The sequence below is a fragment of the Xylocopa sonorina genome, chromosome 8 (genome assembly GCF_050948175.1).
Source record: "Xylocopa sonorina isolate GNS202 chromosome 8, iyXylSono1_principal, whole genome shotgun sequence".
Lineage (NCBI taxonomy): Eukaryota > Metazoa > Arthropoda > Insecta > Hymenoptera > Apidae > Xylocopa > Xylocopa sonorina.
The window spans coordinates 3,237,423-3,262,389 of record NC_135200.1 but is presented as its reverse complement, the minus strand read 5'-3'; the positions used below and the strand labels follow the sequence as shown (position 1 = coordinate 3,262,389).

The 24,967-nt window shown below is 46.0% G+C and overlaps 1 protein-coding gene across 5 annotated transcripts in view; it reads left to right on the top strand.

Annotated features, from left to right (window-relative positions):
- The window catches only part of Hr4 (nuclear hormone receptor 4), a 165,841-nt gene that overhangs the window by 103,125 nt on the left and 37,749 nt on the right, over positions 1-24,967 (top strand). For 2 of the 5 annotated variants that reach the window (XM_076899585.1, XM_076899582.1), the window contains exon 1: positions 19,289-19,508. The exons of 1 other annotated variant lie outside the window; for it this stretch is intronic. The gene's annotated coding sequence lies outside the window, so the exon portion shown is untranslated. Of the gene's footprint in view, positions 1-19,288; positions 19,509-24,314; positions 24,508-24,967 lie in introns of those variants that run through there. 2 more of the 5 variants (XM_076899586.1, XM_076899583.1) reach the window with 1 other exon arrangement.

The window sequence follows — 24,967 nt, the reverse complement described above, 5'->3', positions numbered from 1 at the left end:
AACTATCGCTATGATTATGGATGAATCCCAATATATTTCAGTCGACTGTTTATTTCCTACCAACTTAATAGATCCATAAATATGCAGGGTTCGAATAGTGTTCAACAGAACGTTTAACAGTGTTTTACGTTGCAAACACATTTGTCACATCGAAACGTAACTAAAAATCAGAGGAACAGAAATAACGACGAGCTGCATTTTTAAAATAAATCCAGTTGCTTTAAAAGTTTCTTCTTCCACTAATACGATTAATGTACATTTAATTTTACATAAAACATTTAATCACGTATCTCCTTAAGAAAATTACAGGACGACTCGATCTTTTAAAACAAGATTCTCATTTTACGATAAAAATAAAATTGAAATTACGAATGGATGTGTTGTTGTTTCACCAAGCAGAATTTCCCAAAATTACAAAGTTAAAGAAAGAAGACAACTCGACAAAAAGACTCGTAGACCCGTCGAATTTTGTTCGTACGGATCGCCTGAAAAAATCGCGATCTTCGCACTTGGACTTTCGATTTCTCGTTCGACGACGCGACTCAGCAGCAGCTGTCCGAGCAAGTGCAAACCGAGTAGCTCTCTCACGATAAACTCGCGGATATATCTCGTGGATCGGGTATAGAATTGTTGCCTTGCCATCGCTCGATTATGCTAATAAACAGCGTCCGTAACAGTGACTCCTTTCTCCTGGTGACTTTCTTGCAGCCACCTTATCAGTTTCACTTTACCCCGTTGCATCGTACCTACCGGAACTGGTTTGACGGTGTAACGCACGATTCGCGTTTGGTCCAACTACGCGACTGCGACGAAAGCGAACCGAACTGCGCGAATCGCCGTTCCATATCGAAGCATTTGATCGAATCAGACATCTGCACTGTTAAATCAACTCTCAACTGCTTCAGCTCGAATTCTACATCGAGCTGGAAAAAAAACAATTTACTTATTTTAACCGACTATACTTTCTTTTAATTAATTTACTCGACTCGAACGATTACGTTTTCTGACCTGAATAAGATAGCATCCGATTGAATAAAAGATCTGCCTTCAGCTCTATGTTCTTTCCGTTCATTTGATAAACATCTACAGAAATAAAATCGAAGTTACGTCGAACCGAGAGACTCCATTTTTGTAATAGCAGCAGTTAATGGGATCTACGTATATTAAATCCCTCGTCGAATTTTGCTTATCGATATCAAATTCATTTGAAGTATTAACGAGCGTTCCCTTCACTTTTACTCATTTTTCATCGAAGATATTCCACTTATAACTCCAATCCATCTTCACTAATTTACAGTTAAAGCATTACTCGTGCAGTTAATAAATGCATGCAATTTAAGGTTGTCAGTTTCTGACGTAACAGTCACTCTGGATAGATCCCCCGTGAGAGAAAGGATGTTACTGAAAAATTATTTAGCCTGCCCGCTTGCGTAATCCCGTCTCTGTTTACGGGACGCGTAATACGAATTAATAAGCAAACTTGAACCGCAGAGTCGCAGTCGAGCACGTGAAATCGCTCGTCAACGCGCCTCACCTCGCTCGCCGTGCGAAAAATTCGTTCCCCACCAAGTTACAGAGGTTTCTCTCCCGGTCGATCGTCGATCTACTCTGACGATCGATACTCAGACGATACACGTGGCTGTCGGAGAATCGCCGCGACTGGCGTTCGACGATCGGTTGACTCATAAGATGGTGGGCAGATCGACTATTTATCTACGCGCACCGTAAACGATGAGAGGAGAAAGTTAGAGATTTTTTACTCGGTACCGGTGGAGTACAGGAAAATTGCATAATTAGATAATTCGTCACACTTACGTACAAGTTCGCATTGTTCATGCTTGTTATTTTTTTTTAGGTGGAAACGTACACGATATTACTTTCTGGGTTCTGATTTCTGATATGCAAATGTTTTCAGTTTTATATAACGAATATGAAGAATATATAATTCATGAATATATATGAATATATATGAGGAATATATAATGAAGAATATACATATGAAGAATATATAATTCATGTACTCGTTTAAATGATATCATCTATGATTGCACGAAAGAAAATTGTATTATATATAATAATAAATGAGAAGAAATTAAATTGTACGTAAAGAGAAATAAACGCAGGTGCCATAATATCGATTATCACTATCAATCAGAGTAGTACTTACAGTATACATAGTGCTAAAGTAAGATTGATATAACCCTTTGCGCTCAAAAGAAGGCAATGCAAATAATTTTCAGTTCGTAACATAAGAGCAAAAATAAATTGCAATTAACTTCATCTATTCCGTTAACAAATTAACAAATTAAATTTGCACAAGACAGTTTTATTTTGATAACTGTAAAGAAAAGAGAACAAAACAATTAGATTTCTTTCGCGCGCAAAGGGTTAGAAAGGGGAAAATGAGAGACGCGAGGAGAAGGTTTCGAGCGAGAAGAGGTCGAGAGCATCGGTGGTCTTAGCGAACAGAACAAGGCGTTCGATCGGACCGTGAGAAACTGAATCCACAACGCGCGGAAGTCCACCAGCGATCAGGTAGAGCGCACCGGTTAATCTGGCTTTGGTTCGCGAATTAATACCATCGACCGACGCCGATATTCTATCGCGATTTCGAAAATCGATTGCCGATCGCTTCCGCGTCTGATCGTGTTCCACCGATGTTCGCCGTTCGCTTCGTGTTTCCGCGTGAAACGATCGGCCGACTGACCCACCCGAGCTATCAAACTTCACCGAACCAGAGGCGATTGAAAATGTTATCGTACGACATCGAGGCTGATTTTCGACCATTTCTTTTCGGGCATCGCAGTTTAACCCTAGAGTCGGAAGTATTTGAGTCGTTTTCTTAAAAAATTATAAAAAAATACTAAAAATGACAAGAATAAACAGCTTAAAATAGATGCAACATAAGTATTATGATAAAAATAATCGCACAATTTATAATTATTTTGCTATATTTTCTGAATGGAGTGATTCTGAGTAATATTTGAATAAATTTGAATACGCTAACGTTAATACTGCTCAATAATAAATTGGTCTGATTCCGAGGCATTGACACGAAGAATCAGGAGAATGTTTCATTCATAAACACGGCTACGCGCAAACAGTTTTTGTATCCATCATTTATTGCTCAATACAAGTAAGAAGATGGATTCGAAAGTTGACATATAGGATGTCTGTTATTAGTGTCGAGTCGTTTGTGCGTCGATTTAGGAGCTTTCGTGACTCTATGACGAACGTCTAAGTAGATCAAGACGAACAGGGAGATCATGGTCAGACGAGTTGCGGAAATGCGTGGTTTATTACATTTAGTGTAATACTATAATAGTAGTATTCGTTTATAATAGTAGTTCCAGCAATAAATACCGAACTATTACATATCCACATCATTTAATGCATCATCACTCCTACAATTTCAATATCAAATTGAAAATAAAAGCTATACGGATGACATTCTAACCACTTTTCGATAATCGCGATTACACAAACAAGAACTTTCACTGATCGTCTTCAGATGAAACGAAACCCTTTCAGCTGGCGCGATGCAACTTCGCGTCGATTTCAAGCGCTTTACAAAAAAGAACGACACCCCAAAACGAATTCTCATCGACAGAAAGCTAAAGCAGCTAGCTTTTTGGCGGCGATGAGAGTCGCTGCCCGAGCAAGGCTGAGCCGCAAAGGTGAACGCATCCGCGCTTCCTACATTTACGCAATCGGTCCCTCGAACCGCGGTTTAGCGTGTAGGAATCGGCGTGTCCTCTTCGCGAGTAGAGTCGCGCGAATACAAACGTGGAAACGAGCGTTTTTCTCACGGGTACGCGACCCACTCTCCTTCAGACGACTGGAGACGAGTGAACAAGGAGACGGTTCCATCGAGATGGAACTATACTTATTGTTGAAATTTTATGATACAGTGCGATACGAAACGTGCGATATAAGTTTATTTAACTTTTAACTGAACCGAACAAACCTTTCTGTATCGTTAAATAGACTATAACTAATACTAAGCGGAGAAAAGGCTAAAAAGGGCTCTCTCCTCAACCCTCTGTGAACACATGGACCATCGACATCTATTGCATCCGCAGTGCCTTACCTATTGTCGATGATATTTAACCAGAGAAAATCGCGCTTAAAAATATTGGCCATCTGAAAGATGTGGAGTTTTCTACCCTTGCAAATTCAATCGCTTCAACCCTTATTTTCAGTGATGCGTTGAGAGTTGGACGAGCTGTTTGATAAATACCTTTTGGAGGTGTTTCTAGTTCTGTGGAAGGTCTTGTTTTCAGGTTTGCGATAGAATGAATAGTTTTTGCGATAACAATGACATAAACTGATGCAAAATCAAGTTTCTAAATCGTATCAAATAAATAATTGTGCAATTTTAGTTTCAATTTGCGTTTCTTTTTTAATTGACAGAACGCATAGGTATTTCAATGTATAATAATTAAAATTTTCAATGCACAACACGCTAAAGCTCGTCTTAATCGATAATGAATTTATGGAAATCCAGCGCTATCTCAACTTTCAATTTCACAGAAAAATATACTACCGAGGAAAATCAGAAGTTCGCGAAGAACGCACGCTCTATTCAGTCACTACGGAAAAGTTTGGTTTCTTCGTAATCAAAGTATAGAATGGATTTCTGATTGAAATACCAAACTACCGACGACGCGTATTCCCCAGAAACTCCAGCATCATTTTTCTTCCATCGTAATGGAAAAAAAAAACAATATTTTTAAAGACATTCAAGAAAACTCCCGATTGTTCCTGATTTAACAGTGGAAACGTTGCATTTCCATGGATTTCGGTCGCGGCAAGAGTGTTGCGGGACCAATTAGAAATTCGTCGGCGCGACCCGAATCGGGTATGGCGGCGCTCGAGTTTCTGGTGAAAGCCACTCTTGCCCGGCAGCCCTTGACCTTCCCTCGGCCGAATTCCAGCCGAACGAATCGCCGAGGACTCGTTTCGTAACTGGCGGGCATCGCGACTCGGTTCTCGCGGTGGTGAAAGGCTCCGTGGATCGTTTCGCGGGGACCAAGCTCGAAAGCGATCCGCGTAAAACCGAAAACGAAAGGATTCGCTCTGCTTCTACCCGCTCGTAGCCGCGCGCTCGACCCATCGTCGCAGCTCGGCGCCGTCGCTTTCGCAACGCTTTCCCTATTGTTAAAAAAAAAAAAAACAAGAAAAAATAATAGCCGCGACCCGTGGACGAACGTGGAGGTCGTTGAACCGCGCCGAACGGGCGCGTTTTAAGCAGGTCGTTCAACCGCGCCGCGCGAACACTTCCTTCGCTCCGTTTCCGACCGTTTCGATCTTCAATGTCACGAGACTTCGAATTTTAAATGCTATTTATCTGGTATAACGTAACAGCTGGAGAATTTTGAGATTTGTGGTCCGAATTAAAGATGAAACAGTCGACCCTTATTCGACTATCTATTTTACCGTGTTACTGTAATAAATACTAAACGATAGTATACTGAAACACTGGTCGACTTGGGACAAAAGAAATAAATTCGAACGTCCCAATCGACGTGCAATGATAATCGATCGAAAAGGTATAGATACACCTCTGACGATAGGAAACGAAAGATATCCGTAGTCCGCTGAAACGTCGATAATCAGTTCCGCTTCTACCACGGAATCCTCCTCCGACTGTTCAATAAAACATCGCGGCGGTGTACGTAACCAGCAGCGAGGAGCGCGCGCGAGGCACAAGCCGATATACCGCTAGCCCGCATCCGCGTGTCGCAACGAACGGGCTGATCGCGAATAAACAAAGCCGAAGGACGGCTCTTCGCCGTGGATCCAGCCAACTTTCTCGGACGATCGCCGGTCGCCCCGAAGTCTGACGATGTTTGTCCACGATTCACGACGATTCGTCGACTCGAAACGGACGGAGACGGACAACTGTCGATGCTCTTCGATGGATTTGTTTCGAAATTCCGAGCATTGAATTTTCCACCAACCACGTACATATATTACGCGTGTCCTACGAGATTGCGTACCACGTGTTCAATAACCCCGATAAATATTGCCAGGAAGATTGTTCGTCGTATGCGCCCAATAAATAACTTCCGTTCAACCGAGGTGCAACGCTAACGTAACTTTTCGAAAGGTTATATCATTTTAGCGGATTTTATTATTTCAGACGATAGATACGATTATTTTCACCAAGAATGTACCTGACTTAATCTATTCTAACTCTTTTTACTGTTTTAAAAATTGTAAAGTGTCGCATTTATCGATATAAATTAAATCATGAAAATCGTCGTTCGTAACAGAGTGGCACTCAAGATGGCAAAGAGGTCGCGTGCGACTCGCTAGTCACGGTTTGTCGACCCCCAATTTTCTAGATACGATTATTTCTACCAAGAGTATAGCTAAATCAATGATACTCCAAATATTAGTCGATATCGACGATATCACCGATCATTGTCAATCCTGTCGATCAACTTCAATCTCTCGTCACTTAATAGCGACAGCATTTGCCGCTATCGACGATAATACTGATCGATCCGCTTTGACATCGTTCGAAAACGTTCGACCGAATATCGAACGATACACGCACAATTATCAATTAACACGCTGCGACGTTAACGCAGTGCGCCTTGGATCGAAAACCGTGCGTACACGATCGAACGAAATCGTCAACGTTTATTACCATTGACACCGCTATTAGTAAGTCCAGTTCGACGCTACCACCGTCGATTCGTTTCAGCGTCCACCTACGTTCGTTATCGACCGCGATCGACCGCGACCGGCGCTACCGATACTCGCAGCCATCGACAGCGTTATTGGCGGCCCCTTTCGCGAGCGCGGAGAAAAAGGTGGACGCGGAGGGAAAGGTCAGCCAGACACGAGGAAGTGACCGCGAGCAAACGCGGCGATAACAACCGAAGGAACACTTTCTACGGTGGCAACGAACCGACGGCCCCTCCGCAGCCTCCTAAATGGAACGTGACGACGCGGCGTTAAGCGGTGGCTTCGTTCTTACGACCGGTCACCGAGCGAACGAAAGCGTGTCGGAAAACGAAATCCGCGACGTCGGAGTCGTGTTCTTTCGCCGCGGTCCCAGGGAAAAACCCGGACGAATCTCCGCGGATCGCCGCCCGTTGCTTTCTACCCGCTTGCTTTCTTCCCACCGCGATCTGAACGCGTCGCGATCGCTTTTTACCTATTCGCGAGCAAATTAATCGACTGTCGATGCAATTATACATGTTATTAATCATATCTTGTTCTTGTCGCGAGAGGAAAGTCGAGAAACGTGAGAATACCACTTCGATTGGTCAAAAACGCTTCTGGGAAGGTGAGAGACGACGAGGACCGGGAGAACCACCCCCTTATTGGCAAGCGTAAGCAGAGTTCGCGGACTTCCTCGAACGCGCTGGTAACTGGGCCACGTTTGGTCGAGGAACACGATCTCGCGGAGGTTTATTTCCCTCCCTCTGTCCGTCGAACTACGCCACGGCGCTCTCCTAGGCTAGGCTACGCGTCTAAACGCGTCCGTGCCAACCCGAGCGAGGCGCGTTCGCAATGGCAATGGCGCTCGACCCACGCTATTGCTGGCTGGCAGTGAAACGATCGCCGGTGCACGCTCGCATCCGCTTATTCCGCGGCCCGCGCCGCGAACGTACGCGTCCGTCCAGGCCTTTTACGAGCGGCCATTCCAGTTGATTTTTACAAGTTTAATATGCAATAACAAAGTTACTATTTCACTTCTGTTAGCGCATTAATGCATCAGAGATGCTGTCCTTTTATTTTTTCTAATAAACAACGAATATTCAAACGATACATTTCTCTTGAACTTGGATCTTACCAACTGAACATCGATTAAGAAATTTTCGATCCCAAATGCATCTAATTTGCTAAATAAATAAATAACTGCGTTCTCCCTGAAACACGAGAGCTTCCTAAATTATCTAAAAATAGTTGCGAACCTCCCGTACACCCGGCACCACATCAGCCACGAACTTTTCCGCGAGAAACGAGCATTCGAGTGGCAAAGTTTCGTCGATCTCATCGACGCGTACGAGCTACCCCTCCACAGCCCCTACACGGGTCCAATTTAATTTCATCGAGGCGTATCGCGTGCTTATAATTATCTCCCTGGCAATGCGCGAAATCATTACGACCAGTGGAGTGTCATTACGCGGAGTCCGCGAGTTTCTCGATTTTAATTAGAGGTCCTTCGCGAGGCCCCGATGCCCGTCCTGAGAAAAACTCGCGCCACCACCGCGGCCACGATTACCTCTCGATATCCCCTGCCGTCTAATTGCGAAGCGTCTGCGCGCGTTTAAGCTCCGTGGCGAACGGAAAAGAGATGTCGATTTCTAGCGATACCAAATCAGGGGATGAAACTGTGATTGCAAAGGGAGAATTTGAAATATCGCGCGAGTATTAGCTGCATTCTAAATTTAAAGAGATTGATTTTTGTATCTTTGCTTGATTTGGGTTCGCTTTTCGAAGCGAATGTTTTAGTAACAATGGTAACAGTGAATAAAGAAAAAAAATATGGTTGTGATTAAATGATTGCACGTTATCGTGAGACGTTATTCGATAAATTTCAACGGACAGTATTTAAAACTGATATTACGTAAGTTTTAATTATAAAGTGAAAACTAATTTCGTGTGCTAATTAATTTTTAATTGTCTAAAGGTAGTTCTAAATTGAGAAAAAACTCCACTCGAATGGTGAATTATCAAGTTTGTTGATAGCCGATAACGATTGTGTTTTTAATTGAGAAAATCACTGCGATAAAGTCCAGCCTCTCGAGTCAGACTTTCTAGGCGCGCTGTTTAAGATTGTAGTTAACACTGTGGCGGTAACAAAATAGCAATTTATCCTTGACATAGTGGGTGTTGCAATTGTTGTAGAATAAATAGAAAAGTCTTTTTGTACGTCCTTTGCTAGCTTGTCGGCTGTACAACGAATTTTGCCGCTCTAATTGCTTTGCTAGAAACTGCATGCCCGCGGATGTTTGACTTCGCACCTTGAACAAAGTAAAGATTAACGCGTTTAGGCGACAAAAATCGCTGAAAATTTTATCAACGTTTTTTTTTTTTCTACGAGAACGAGCACGAAGTACGATGTATCGATCTAACCGCGCACACGAATTCGTTTCAGAATTTTGAATAAAAGTTTCATTTATTATATCAGCGTTCGAAGTTGTTAAAAAATTCCATAAAAGTATGCTTTCAATTAAAAAAAAAATATATTCAAAATAACTTTACGCACCGTTGATAGAAAATGTTCGCCCTTCGTTGACCTAGATTAAAAAAAAGAAAATTCCAAAAATAGAGGAACAATAAAAAGAACATACTATTATACTTTCTGAATCGATGCTATTAAAATTAATCGAAAAATCGAAATCTCGTTCCTCGAAACGGATTCGCTTTTTCGACCTACAGAGAACCTCTCGCTCGCAGAAAAAAGTCGCGCCGTTCGTTCCATCTAAAACAGAGAGCGCAACTCCCTCGTAAACCAAAGTAAAAGCGAATCGAAACAGAGAATGCGAATGACTGCTGGCTGCGTAAATCAAAGCTCCTCGAAACCACTATAAAGGGTAGAAAAAGTGAGAGAAAGAGGAAGAAACAAAAAATAGAAAAAATGAGAGGGCAAAAATTGAGGAAAAAGAACGACGGCGGAATAGCGGAGGAACGAAAAGGGAAGAAAAGGGAAGAAAGGGGTCGAAAGGGGAGGAGGGTTGTACGGGAGGAAGCGTTTTTACGTGGAGAGTGACGTTGTTCCGTGGGAAGGCAGAGTTCGGTATACAAACGTTTCACTCTCGACGAGCCGGCTGGATAACGGGCCTCTCTGTTCGCGGCGGAGCCAGTAGATACTGGCTCGTCGGGAAAGAAGGGAAAGTAGTTCTGTGAGTCAGTGGGGCTTGCGGTACCCCGCGACGTTCAACGGTTAAGCAGCCTCGAGCCTCGGAACGGGAAACGGTAATCCAGATGAGCCGCGTCGTTTTATCCTTTTCGAAATGTTCGACTACGCCAAGGAACTTTGCTCGATCTTCCGCTACTAAAGTCTCTGAGTAGTAAGAAATTTTGTTCGCTCGCGAAATAGGCTAACATTAGCCTTCTAGAAGATCTGAACTGTATTTATTTGCGTTACAGACTTGCATTTTTCTGTTACATTAGCCTTGCATGTTAAAATGAAGCGTATGGAAATTGAAACGTAAGAGGCTACGTTGGTTGCATAAGGGTGGATCGGTTTAGAACAAAATTTCTGGTTAGAAAGCGATTATTTATGCATTTATGAGAATACGTGTAATATGCAGGAATATGTAAAATATTCTATGTAAAGTACGTGTTATTATATTTGGAAGATTATTATTAATGTCGATGATTAATTTTTGTTAAGTCACATTTATGTTTCTCATGGCTGTCTGAGATATTTTATTGCTCCCTTCTGTGTACTTTATTCCTACCACATACACTCCCTATTGACCTTTTCTACTTTTAATGTACGTACAAAAATGCATCGTAAAGTATGGCTGAGGTGATTTTGAAAAATCGTTCCTCAGTGAAATCACGTGTTCGTACGTTATATAATGGAACGATGAGTAAGTAACTCTTTATATAGACTGTGCATCGTATTACCATTACATTTCGCATAGATAGAACCGGCGAACTGCTCGTTGAATAACAATAGTTGAATTTAAACGAAACTTAGCCAAAAGGTTACTTTCAACCAATGCACTCGACAAACAATCCATCCCCAAACTTTGTATCCTAAAAAATCTCTGATAGACTCGATCGAATACTTAATTCTGAAAAATGTAACTCTAAAGTAACCAGAACGTAAAAATAATAAGACAGGAAGCTGCAACCCCTGTTCGCTTGGTGCACGGCAGGAACCCAGCGGACGACGTCCTCCGCGATGAAAAGAAATTCGTTAGGAGGTCCCGTGAGCGCGTAATTTTTGCTTTCTCCCGAGGAACGTCACCAGGGGTAATAGTGGAACGACGAATGACACACTTCCCGGGGAACGAAGGCGCACGGCGCACCCGGGCCGGCTAGAGAGGAGCGCTCTTGATAGAGAAGAGGGGCGGCGCATGGAATCCGACAATCCGTCACCGGAAATAGATTGTTCGTTGGTGAAGCGGTCGCTTAATACCGCGACAAACAATAGTTGACCCGAATATGCAGGCTGAAATGACGAACGAGTCTCGACCCTGATGAGACGAAAGCCGCTCGTTACGAACAATTGCACGCTGAAAGGTCATTAACCGGGGCCGATTACCAGCGCCGCGAATCTACATACGCGCGCACGCATCGCTCCCCGCCTTAACCCCTCGCCAAGCGATTTTTCTTTTTCATTTAGAATCGCCGCGCACGCTTTGGCCAGCGTCCTTTCTATTCGTCGGTTCGATACTGTGCAACCAGCGCGGAATACTTACTTTTCTTAAGCGTATCACGCGCAAGAAATTGAAACCAGAATTTGAATCGAGATTAAACGTTTGACTGCTAGCTGCGCAGAGTGTCCGCTCGTGGTTATATGGCAAGGCGTTAACCCTTGATGAATGCATCGTGTTACCGTTTGGCAACATACGCTATTTCCCAATATAGCAGACGCGTAAATGCGACAAACGCGAAGCTGAACCGTGTCCGAATAAAAATAATTTTCGACGCGAGTCTGCGATTTATTCGTACACGGGTTTCGATATAATAAATAAATCAATAAACTCGATTGTTTTAAACAACAAATATATATGTAAATACTTTTTGGTTTTAATCTATGAATCGAGGATTTTTTTTTTTTTAATGTACTAAGCTATTTCCTAAGAAATCGAGCGTTTAAGGATCCAATCCCCATTTTAAGGTAGAAAGAGTCAATCTCCAAAATTAGTTACGATTAAAATTAGGTACGTAATCGTTACGTATGCAGGGTTAGAAAGCTTGTCCCTCGAATTGCGACGATTACGCAACACCCGTATCGATTCTAAATTTTTCACCGAAGGGCAGAGCAGAGGTAATCGCATATTTAGCCCTGAAAAAAATATATCTACAGCGTGTATTGTACAATGTAGCCAATCGAGCCGCTATCTATAAACAAATGCATGTAATGACCACTTATATAGGTGAGCGGTAAAGCGGGCTCTGGCTCTGCCAGCCAATAGCCGGAGCCGTTGCATTCATCACGTGCTTAGCACGCGGATGTTTTGGTTATTTCGACCGACTCGATTCGCCGGACAAAATTACCTTGACGCTCGCCGTTTTCTGCAACTTGACATCTTAACTCGCCGACCATTGAGAAAAGTACGCCTGTCTGGCTATACCGACAATTTTCCACTTTCCACGTAAAATGCATTTGTATTCCGTCAATTATCACTTCCAAACTCGACAACAACCATTTTATGTACCATTTTATGAACCTGCTTATGTAATCGTTGTTTCTTAGCAAACAAAAATTCGTGACCTAAAAATGATTCGAAAATTTGTTCACGCTTTTCGACGCGTTGTTCTTGTTCGAAGATGCGCGGTAGATATTACGAGGACACGCGCGGTGCAGTGCCCTTAATGGGCCGCAACAGCGTGTCGCTTGCGTGAACCATTTGCCGGTGAAACGATCGACAGAACGGGGATATTGTTCGGAACAGGAAGCGTCGCATCGCTCCTCGCATCTCGTTTTACATCACGCTAAACGCAACCTCCAGCCAGTGGCGATTTACGATCAGACGCGTGTATAGTTGACGCATGACTGGCTGTTCGATGATCCCTGCGAGGAAATCCTTGAGAGCGAGAATCCGGAGTGACAAAGGATCGATGACTAACCAGGAGCAAAAATTCGATAAGGATTAGAGGGATTTTTTCGAAATTCTTTCCAGCGAGTCGAAAGACGCCAGGTATTCTCTCGAGGCAATTTTATTGCCGACCGAGTTTCACGGTTGCCTCTTTTTTTTTTCAAAGCAGTTTGCGAAACAAAGACAATTAGATAGTTGGCCGTCGCCGGACGGAGGTTTATTCTAGTCGAGTATAGCGAGATCGTAATTGTAGCGGCGATAGCGAGAGTCAGCTAGTTTTGAGGTCAGGGCAACGACGCGGAGGATCCTTGTGACGTACGGTGCTCCAAGGAGCGCTCCGGTTGGCCTTCGACCTGGACGATCTCCCACTCGCGCTACTCCTTTTTCCACTATTCTTCCTGCTGCGATATTGTCCCGCGGATGTCCTTTAAACAAGGATTCCCTTTAATATCCGAGAACTGTCTCTTTCCGTGTACGTGGAACACGCATCGATCGCTCTTTCCGGGGATTCATTTAAGCGCGCCCCTCGCGATTTCATTCGTGAATCGTAGCACCAAAAGGATGAAATGTCGCGAAAGGTAGTATCGACTTTCTAACGAAATAAATCTGGTTAATCGATTTTACCGGTGAAAACCGCGAGACAGTTCGGTTTCGTGGTGACCTTATCGATTGTTTCACGCTCCCCGACTGAACGCGGCTGGCGTTTAACCTTTTTGGCGGGCTCCGCTGTCCGAGATGTTTCAGAGATATTTTTATGTAACGGGTTGATTGAAAGATCAAGATCAAGAGAGGCGAGGCTGCGAGGGCTGCTCGCAGCTGTGGCTGAGACGGGCAGTGCGATCCTTGGTCATGGACTCGTTGAGTGCGACGCGGTTCGGAAGGTGAAAGTTTTTCGGTTATCGAACATCGTGGCCTAGACCGTAAAAGAATAACAAGAACGCGCATAGAGGCTGATGAGAGTTCTCCTAGCCAGTTTATGCCTCGCTGCTTTCTCTTTTCATTCTAAATACACGCTTCCCACTGCGCGCCGTTTTCCTGGTCTGCTTTCGTCCCCGATATTTGGCCAGTCCACCATTTCTGGCTGGCAATGTACGATCGTAGGAGGTACACACGGTGATACTGCTGCAAGTTTTTCTGCGCAACGATATTCCCCTACGAGGTAAGCCTTCTCGATAGGATCTCGTTCGAATCTTTTTCGATAATCTTAATTTACTAACACTAAATTTACTTTAACCTGATTTAGTGTAATTAACCTCAGGTTTTATTTCACTGTGCAACTAATATTTTTATCGTCTACGATAAATTTGTTTTATAAAAGGTAATCTAAAAAGGAATTCTTGTCGAGTAAAAAATACAGAATGATATAAATTTCTCGGTATCTTTATATATGAATTCGGAGCGCAAAAAAATGTACTACGAATCAATTGACAACGAAGTACTTCGATTAAAGCGTCGCAAGACACTGAATCAGATTTTAGCTGCAGCGTTTAATTAGCGAACGATATCCCGAAGGGAGGTACCCAACGGGGTACGTTCCACTTAAGCTCAGAGCCGCGTCGCGGCTGACATTATTTCGCGACACGCGTGCTTCACGCGATCGCGTGAAATTCCCGCGTTCGACGCTCGAAATTGCCGTTTCGATCGAGATATCGACGGAGGCTGCGTTCGCGAAATTTCCGCCGACCACTGGCCAGACCTAAGCCCCACTCTTTCCCTCTAATTTCACCGCACAATAACGACGCCTTTCATCAACAATACGACACCGTTACGTAACCCGCAGTTTTCATTTACTCGTTCAATTATAAGCGACCCAATAAAATTCAACTATAATTTCACGTTCAATTAGAACGTGGAAAAGTGATATCCAATATTTTGCCTCGCAGTTAAGTATCTAATTAGTGGCAATTATTTTTTATCAGTAGTATTCAGTAGTCTTGATTAGCACTAATTTCTGCTCGAATACCATCGAAGAATATCGCGCGTACCCTCTGCCTCTAACGAAAGAACGAATCAACGCGTGCGCTAAAATTTTTAACACCCTACTTTTCGAACGCGTTACCGGTGCATCTTATAAATAAGCGAGAAGTAAGTCCGCGTAATCTCCACACGCGTCCCGCGTTCCCAAAACCGCGAATTCGCTTCTCGACTGAGCAACGAGTCTGCTCGTGGACGTTGTAAAATCGGGAATAAATCGTATTCCCGGCACGTAGCGCGATGCGTACACGTAGAAATCGAGCGTCGAAAGAAAGTGCAAGTCGTCGAGGCGGTCTCGGCAAAAGGTCTCGGAGCGAGAGAGGGACAAGAGAGAAACGGGAGAAGAGAAGAAAAGAGAAGGATAGAGGAACCGGAACGAAATGTCATATCTATGCAAAGCGCAGGAGGCGGACTAAGGCGGAAAAGTGTAAACTGCAAGAGCAGCGGTAGCAATAGCAGCAGCTTTCGATCCGGTAGCGTGCGTCTCTGTTCGCATGGCAGCGGACAGCCACGCAGCATGCAGATACAGTTTTTCCGCGAGCGGCGTGCGTAACGCTAAGCAATCGACTAGGCTTGTTGCAGCGGCGTTAGAGGTTCCCCTACTGGAGAACGTATTGCACAGCAACGCTGCCGTTTTACGAGGAGGGTTCTCTCTTCCACTTCCACAGTTCCTCCACCGCACGGCGCACGGGTTCCTCGTCGGTGAGCGCTGGTGCCCGTGGCCGCTGTCCCAGTCGTCGCCCTACTTTGTCGAAGCCAACTCAGCTCGACACTCGGTTTACACCTCGACCGTACACGACGAGAGAGAAACACGTCCACGCACACGCGCGCACGTGCACGCGTACACGAACGCCGCACGCATATATATGTATATATATATATACGTATACGTGTAACATATACATATATATATGCGTATACATATATATCTGTCTATCTATATACACTAAGAGACGCGGCACGCGCTTAACAGAGGTTAACACCGTATGTACGGGCGCACGCACACGCGTGTAGACGAGCGTTGAACGCGCACCGCGACCAAGGAACGCGCGCGACACGGGTGGAGGTGGTGCCCGATGGTGGTGGCTGTGATGGTGACGGTGATGAACGTCGTCGTTTCGCCGCAAACCGGAAGTGTCCCGCGCGAAAACTCGGCCCGTCCCTACCTTCGCACGGCCCGGACCGTGGACCCACGTGCCTCGACCGGAAGTGCCAGTTCTGCCGTACGAAACGGACCGTCCTGCGACCTACGACAACCTGCTGCTGCTGCTGCTGCTGCTGTTACTGCTGCTGCTGTTGTTGTTGTTGCCGCCGCTACCGCCTGCTGCTCGACCATACAGCTCCTGTCCAACCCCCTCGCGGTGCTCCGACGATTTCGAGGACGGTGGGACGTGCTGGCGATTTCTAGAATTATCAGTGCCCTGGATGCAGTGCCGTCCGACACGCGGAACGCCGTCGAATCGATCTAACGTTTCTCTGATCGTCTCCGTTCCGAGTAAAACGAAAAATCGTCAGACGTACGACGCCGTTTATCATCGAACGATTACAATAGGATTCGTGCGTCGCGTGGAATCGAACGGATACACCGGGGGAGCTGCTTCCAACAGGGAAACCGATCACTATTCGCGGCGTTCAGGAGAAAGTGCATTAGGCTCTCGAGCCGGAAGTGCCATCGAGCGAGAATATTCAACACCACCGTCCTCCTGTCTCTTTCTCTCTCACTCTCACGCACACGCACATACACACACATCCACACACACACACATACACGTGTAATCTCGTCTGTGTTCAACGCACGCGGCCGTTCTCGCGGTGTGAAATATTCGCATGATCGCCTCACGCCCGTCCCGTGAATTACAACCGTGCAACCGAACACGCGTGTGCGCTTTCGAAGAATCCCGTGAAAAAGAAGGCCTCCCGCTTCGTTGTCACCGTTAACGGCCGTACACGAGAGCTAACAGGCCACGAGAGCACAGTGCGGAAAGTGACAGAGGAACACCTAAACGACTGACGAACCCATCCAGTTCGTTCGATCTCGAAAACACCACTGCCAATCAGCGATTAATCGCCGCCAGATTTTCGCGAACACCTTACTCTATTACTGTGATTTTTATTCCCATTTTTCTCCCATTTCCTCTCTTTCTCATTTCACTCCCACTCTGATACTATCTTCCCTACTCTCACTCTCTCTTTTTCTTTGACTATCACTCTTTCTTAAAATCCACCGCTGTCATCCACGGCCAAAGTCACCGAGTACGTCTTCTGTCGTCCCGCGTGCGATAGGAGGAGGAACTACTCTCGCAACAGCCGCTCGAAAGCCGCGAGCCTTCAAGACTGTGGAAAAAGGATCGCAAGGAGCCGGGATCGATCGACTCCGTTTTCGTTCTCGAACACTGCCAACTAGCCGCGATAGAGCGAGAGAGAGAGAGAGAGAGATAGAGAGACCTTTACAATCGGCTGCTCGATCAGGGATCCGCGCGCACTGCCAGAGACCCCAAACGAAGAGGATCCCGCCGATCCAGCCCCTGGGTCAGCCAAAATTGCTCGCCAGCCCACTCGGCCACCTATCGCATCATTCTAACGATCCGAAATCGCAACTGGACACTGCCGATCGATAATAACAACGAGGCGACCGCCACGATTCGTCCAACGTTGGATCCGCGTCCGCCTCACGATTCGCGAGCGACCAATTACGTTATACACGTGTCCCCATCGAATCGTCTACGCACGGCGACGTTTCTCACGCGCGTCGATCGATCGATTTCCGGGGAACCAAGCGAGATCCCGCGCGCGATTCGAAACAATCGCGTCCGCGCGACCGTTTCCGCGAAACGTGAATTCGCGCGAGCAGAGGAGAAGGAAACGCAACGGGGGAGAGAGAGAGAGGGAGAGAGAGAGAGAGAAAACAGGAGAAGGAAGGAACGAAGGAGAGAAGAGAAGAAAGGAAGAAAAACGGAACGCGAGCCCGGGTTACGTAACCGCCGCGTACGGCCGCCATTTTGGTCCACGCACACGCACGCCGTACGCCGGCGCGCGCGCACGAGTTGACATGCGTGTCTCTACGCCGCGTCGCGTCTTCCGGTGCGAAACCGACGCATGAATGGTGCGGTGCAGCGTGCGCGCGATAAGAACGTGTCCGTTTGATAATGTTGTCGCAGGGCTACCACCACGGCGGTGGAACCTCCTCGCTGTTCGCACGTGAATACACAAACGGCAGACACGCGTGGTGCTGGTGATCTCGCGGCCAACCGAGAAGGTGCAACGAACTCGGCCGGGAATTTCGTCCGCTGGATGACGGGGACCGACCCGGGTTCAGCTATTTTCGAAAATGCCCAACGAGAAACGGGGAACGTCTGCCCGTCAGCTGTGACACGGTTCGTCGAAGGGTCGAGGTTCGAATCGCGAGCCAGCGGACCGTTCCTCTGCTGGTCCGGTCGGGAAAGAGAAATTACGGGAAAGGAATTGCGTTCGACTATGCGCGGCGACGCGTTCGAAAGCCCACTGACTCCCGCCGAACGCGGCTCGAGCGGAACAGTGATCGAGCAATAGCCGTCGTCGTCGTCGTCGTCGTCGTCGACGTCGAGCATCGCGGCGAACAATTACGTTCAAGGAGATCGCCTTCCACCGGTGCGTTTCACCGGGAACGTGTGCATACTCGAATCCACCGGACTATTAAACTGCCGCGGACGATCGATAGACTGTCCATTGATTACCCAAGGATTCGCGCGACCAGCAACAGTGCTCGGGTTGCATCGATTACCGTCCACACGGAGATCGATCGACGTTCGCTGTCTCCACATTTTTACTTCGCACGAGTGTACCACCACCGTCGGCCCCTCGTTTCGTTACCACCGCCCCTGCCTATGCGGTGCCTGTGTTCGCACACTTTTTTACTTCGACGACCGCGGTATAATCAAAAATAAGACTGAAAAAAAGGAACGCGAGGGAACGCTATCCATCCTCGACTATCGAAGGTAGAAAGAGGGAGACGCGGAGAACGAACAGGGTGGTTTGTTGAACCGTTTATTGCTCGCTACGCGGAGGAACCGGAAATACGAAGGACAAAGGATAACCCAGTTCCGTAAGGGCGAGCTCGTGCGTGCAATTGGGTCGCGCGTCTTGCTGCGGCTCTTTCCTCGATTATTTCTTCCCGAGAACACCGCGCGTCGATCCTTCCGATTGCTCATGAACGCGCGCGATCCGATATCGAACGTTTTACCATCGAGATCGCCGTTCAGCTTACCAACCCTGCCACTTTGTACGCATTTCGACACGCCGGGGCCGATCGATATCTAACGGATTCCGATAATTCAGAGCCGGTGGACCCACACGCTGACGGACCACCCAATTCCACCGGGAACGCCGGGAACAAATGAAGAGCAAGTGCACGTGCAAATACTTAAGAAAACGGACGAGACGTCGGAAGCCAGAGACGACCACGAGAAGTGACCTGTGCGTACGTGTATGTGTGTCTCTTTGTGCGCGTATATAAATATATATATATATATTAATATACATACATCCACGCGTATCAGCGTGTATAAAAGTACGTAGAGAGGAGAGGTACACGTGTGGGTGCGAGTGCGCGCGCGCGCGCGCTACCAGTGTATAAACGCTGACGTAATACGACGGACCTACCCTTGACACCTGATCGACAATCTCCATCGTCGACACGTCGGTGACCTTGTCGAACACGGTCCCGGCACCAGTATCTTCGACAAGGATTTCGGGAAGACTTTGCCTCTGCCACCGTTTTTCGTGTTTTGGATGTCTTAAACGGAAAAAGATGTAAGTCACCAACACCCTACCTTACATTCCCGTTGGAACTTCGCCCCGGACTATTTCTCCGCTTCTCGATCTCGCGATGCGATCCATCGATTTTAAGATCGCCGCGTCCTGCCCGCGGTTTCGTGCTCTTAGACTCGAGCGTTCGAAGCGACAATTCGCAACGTTTCCCTCGTTCCCTCGCTCCTATATTATTATTCTTATTATTATTATTATTTGCGTGTAAAATTTTACTAACACTTACGTGAGAGAAGGAAAATTATATTTATGGCTCTCCGTTTTTATCTATAACCCGGTAGCTCTGATAATCGTTGTATCTAAACAACGTACCCAGTTGTTGGTTCTAATACGAGGCTAGTTACAACGAAATATGTCAGCACCGTGTCGTAAACCACGCATTGCCGAGTCGCGTAATCGTAAGCGGTTAATAAAGTCCCGGTAACGAAACCAGAAATAAAATTTCTTCCATAAACAACGGTTTACGAGAGCCGTAAATTTTAATCATGTTTGCGCTCGAAGAATATCGAGGGACGTTCGCGTTCTGGGGTCGACGGGGTTTCACGGCGAGGAGTAATTAATACGCGGTTTAATTTTTCCGAACACTGGTACGAGAGGGTTTGTCGGATAAACGATGCACCATGTTCTGGCCCGTGTAATTAGCGGTAACAGGCGTTAACGCACCTGGTCGTTCGAGAGCGACGCCACCGGCCAAGAGAAGTGGAACGGGAGAAAAAAAAAGGAGAAACGAATGGCTAACGAATGCAAATCTGGCGTACAGGTTTCGTTCGAGTCGAAAGGTCTAGGTCGTTCGACCGGTGACAGATGCCTCTGGCTTCCGGTTGGCCAGAAATTCGTGAGAATTCGTTGGTCGATGTTCTCCCCTTTTATCGAAATACGTTCGTCCCGGGACCAGGAAACGGTGCTGCGCGAAACGGCGGCTGCGAGCGCAACGATGCAAGCGCCTCGTGGACGGGCAAAAACATTGCTTTAATTCATTCCACCAACCTTGAGGAGGCCATTAAAAAGTGAGAGAAGACTCCTCTCCGCATTAATTATCTTTAGTTTATCGCGGTCGATCGAAATTTATTCGCGAAACGATTACCGCGTCGAGTAGTTGTTCCGGGATAAGTGAAGTTTTCGATCGACTTATAGGAACGCGATCCTCGCGATGGGTGAACAAAAAAAAGGAAAGGAGCGGGTTAGAGGCGCGTACGCGTGATTGTTTTCGTTCGATTTCATTGATTCACGAGCGTCACGTTCGTATTGCCTAAGGCTATTGTTTCCGTTTAATTGGACGATATCTATTCCGAGGATCATCGTAGATCAATTTGCACGATCGCTCGTTCACGGTAGGGTGGAACGATTTCACTGTAATCTATAAATACGTGAGACGAGGCGATATACACGAGTAACGGGCTGCGTCGTACGATTGTTAGGCAAATTGTACGTACACTAACGCTCGGAGGTATCCGCCTGCTTGTGTTTAAGAGGATGTGTAATTCCATCGGACGGAACATGGAATTATTCTGTTCTTTGTTATTATTCCAGCTACCTATAATGAGATGTTACACGCGACAATAATTTCCCTCCTCTGAAGATCTCTAAACAATTCCTGTTTCGCGTATTCATTAGACGTTTATTTAAATACAATAAATAATAGTACCATCGAGTTTCACTATTAATGAGTCATTCAATCGTCAATTTGTTACTAATTTGCGCATTACGCATTGTAAAACGCTACCAGTATTATTGTTAATCGTTAATTTGCTATTAATTAAGTAGTATCCTTATACCATTAGCACGAATCGGCGAAAGAGCGGGGAGACTACTTACGAGTGGTAGTGTACCGTGCATAGGCAGACGGGTCCGCTCGTTAGTGGTTCAGGAATGTCGTGCTCGGGCCTTCTCCTGTAATTACACAAGGGTACAACAACTTTCGATTACGTCCATGCGAACTGATGTACGTGCAATACTCCTCGATAAATTACTTTTCAAAGCTCGAACGCAACGCCATTGCGTAATAGGAAATGGTTTCCAACGAGACGACATAGATACGAAAGCTACATGTTCCGCGAATCCTGAGTTTCGTGGCGGACGTTCGAAAATTGCCCTTCTTTCGAACGTTCGAAATCCAATTGGCCCAATTCGACCATCTCCTTAAATCCGCGCGATACAAAGCCGATGGCAATGCGGTCTAAGCGCGTGGAAATGCATCGGAAATTGGCCTGTCGGTGGAAGACAACGACTCGATGATGTCTTCGCCGCAGTCTGACTTTGCTCGATGATTTACCAAACGTTTACGTCTCTTCTGACGCGGCAATTAAACGAACCGACGAGTGGGTTGAGCGTAAACGCGTCTCATGCTAACCGATTGTAATTTTAATCGATCCATGGTTTACACTGTATCCATTCGTAGCAACAAGGCAATAAAATTGCAGTCATAAATTACGAGAGCTTTTAGTGCTAAGTATCTGAATTCGCTTTAACACCTAATCTCGATGTTACATCGAGAAGCTTATAAATCTTGTTTGGTGTACGTAACCAAGCATCTTTTAGAATTGTTCCCATTACATATCGTCATATTATAAAAATAGGTTGATAATAAAAAATAACGCGTCTTTGTTGAACCTTGGTTAGAGAGTTTCTAAAATAAGTATCAAAAACAAAAAAAGGAAAGAAAAAGAAGTTGATCGAATTTCAGTTTCGAGTGGTCCGGTCATCGCACCGGGGCGTAGAATTTCCTAATCGCAGGAGGCGATCGGTAGAAGAGAATCGAGGGAAATTTGGTCGTGCGCCGTTTCGGATCGATAAGCCAAAAATAATCGCCGGCAGCCGTTTATGCAAAGCGGCGTTAGCCGCGGTTTAAAGGCACGCTAAGTAAGGAGCACGCGCCACATGGCGGGAACTAGAGTTGTGCAACCCCGCTTAAAGTTATTCTGGCGGATGAGCGCAGTAGCCGCGGTGACGTTCCTAACCTAACCTAACCGCGGCGGCTCGACGCGCGCCCTCTCCTCGGTGACGGAGCTTGAGATAGGTCGGGCGCAAACGTCCGTACGAATGCACGTTACGTGCAGCCAGCCTGCTCCACCGTGCTCGAATCATGCGTACTACGACCGCCCGGCCACGGCGACGGCAATTATTCATTCGCACTTTTCAGACGTCCCGCGACCTTTCCCCCGTACGAAACATTCACGATCAGTTTCTTTTCTTAGATCCGCCGATCGATCCGTCGCTGATCGACTTTACGCGAACCATCCCAAAGAGCACCCGCACGTACGACTTTCAGATTTCCATGCGATTTACGACTGCGAATTTATGGAGATTCGAACGTATGCGTGGTGGACCGTACTAAATAATTTTCGAAGAAACGGAGAATCGATTCACCTTGCTTCGTATCGATTGTAGTAACGTTTTCATATCAGTGGTTGTAATGTACAGTGATAGATACCGCGCAGTGGTGTTATCTCGGTTTCTGAAAATGTGACATAACTTTCTGGTGTTGCAATCCCTGAATCATGATTAATACCTTTTTTTCGATCGCCGTTCAATGTTCGTTACGTAGATCGTAAATCTGGCAAAAACGGCAAGACTGTTACAATTTAATCGTGGATAATAATAACTGCGATTCAATCTGCAATTGAGACGTCTTCGTCAATGCCATTTTTAATCCGAGTCTTTGCTATCGGGGGTTTCAAAAGGTTGAAGAAAAATTTCGGATACTCGTGAAATGAAATGAAATGAAATTCTTAAAATATGAAAGTGTAGAGCGTACTTTCAATTCGAACCACGTTTTCTGGGATCTTCGAGTTTGAAAATCTCACGTACGGCTAGCAAACGGATGTACAAACGGTAGAATCGATCGGAGGTCACTTTGCATTAAGAAATAACCTGGAAAATGTAGAGTGGCGTTTCTTCGTAAACCTTGTTTCTTAACGACGATTTACTTATTCAATCGAATCGGTCGATTCAATAAAAAAAAAGCGGAGCCTCGTACGAAAAAGTACCATTCCACATTTTCTAATTGTTTCTTAATGCGACCTAACTTTCATCTCACCATTCTAAATTCCCAAACCGAAACACGTCGTTCTACGTAAAAACCTCCGAAACTGATGTACACCGAAATATGGTAGCAAAGATTCAACGATTCTTAAATAACAGTTAACTCTTGAAACCCTCGGTTCGAAAAGAAGAATCGAGCCGACGAGTCAAAGGATAACAGTCGACTACCCCAGCGACGAACCGCTGGCTGATGGTCGCGCGCAACGGTCGCAAAGAAACTTTATCCCGAACACGCAACGTCACGCCAAGCGTCGTATCTACGCTGGCGACCATAACGTGTCACCGATTATAACCGGCTAGATCTCGGCCTACAGAGACCACGTGCGTAGAAAATAGATAAGAACCAGCAGACTCCTCGCGACCTATGCCAATCGCAAACTAAATATACCGGCCAGTAATCGCGGCATTACGACGGCGAGCTCAGCCATGCCTTTCGCCTCTGGCTTCAACGTGGTCCAACGCCGTTGGACGGTCGCCTCCTAGCGAGCCAGGCAACGAATCCGCGTCTCTAGTGTTGACGATTATATCGCGAGTGGCCGTGCACTGTTCGCCGGAGACTGATAACCGTCGGGAGCAAAAAAAAAAGTCGACCTTCGAACGCGACAATCGTATCCGGAACAAACGGAACGTCGCATTTTCGTGTACCAGTCCCAGATCGTAACCGAGGAGCCTAACGCAGCCTGACGAGGCTGGTCCGTGTCGTCTAATTTTTTCTTCTCCCTCTCGCTCTTTTGTCGCGGGAGGAAAAATGGGCTTACGAAGAACACCGGCCGTGTTTCATCATCTAAGCGAACCGCGCGCCGCGAGGAGCTGCGCTCGAAGACAAAGTAAGATATCGAGACTCTTTTATCGGGTTCGCGTTTCGCGAGAAAAATTCATAACGATCGACGCGCCGCGAGAGGGGAGGGAATAAAATGAAACGAGAGGGAACGAAGGAACGTAGGTACACTGTGAATAATGCGGCCGTCCTACTGGTAATGTCGCGTTTGCACATGGAAGAAAAATGACTTAACGAGTGGTCGACCTTATTGTGACTCATTAACGAATGCAATGGGAGTGCGGGTTTCGCTGCCACGTTACTATTGCGACGGATTGTAGAAGTAAAGGCTTCGTAATAGGATCTGACACAGGGACGAAAATAGCGTCCGGATGCGGAGAGTGCTTTAAACTTTTATTCCATCATGGATGGGGGACCGTGTAAATTATAGAAAATATTGATCACGGATCACAGTGTTCTGTACTTTTGACAAATTTAAGCACGCGAGAGGTACACGTTATAAACGTATCGTGATACACGCGAACGTGAATATTTCTGTTTGACTTCTACCAGTTTTATCGGTTTTAGAAGAAACGTTTCATAGTCAAGGCGAATATGACGGAAAATACAACTTTATCTGGTAACG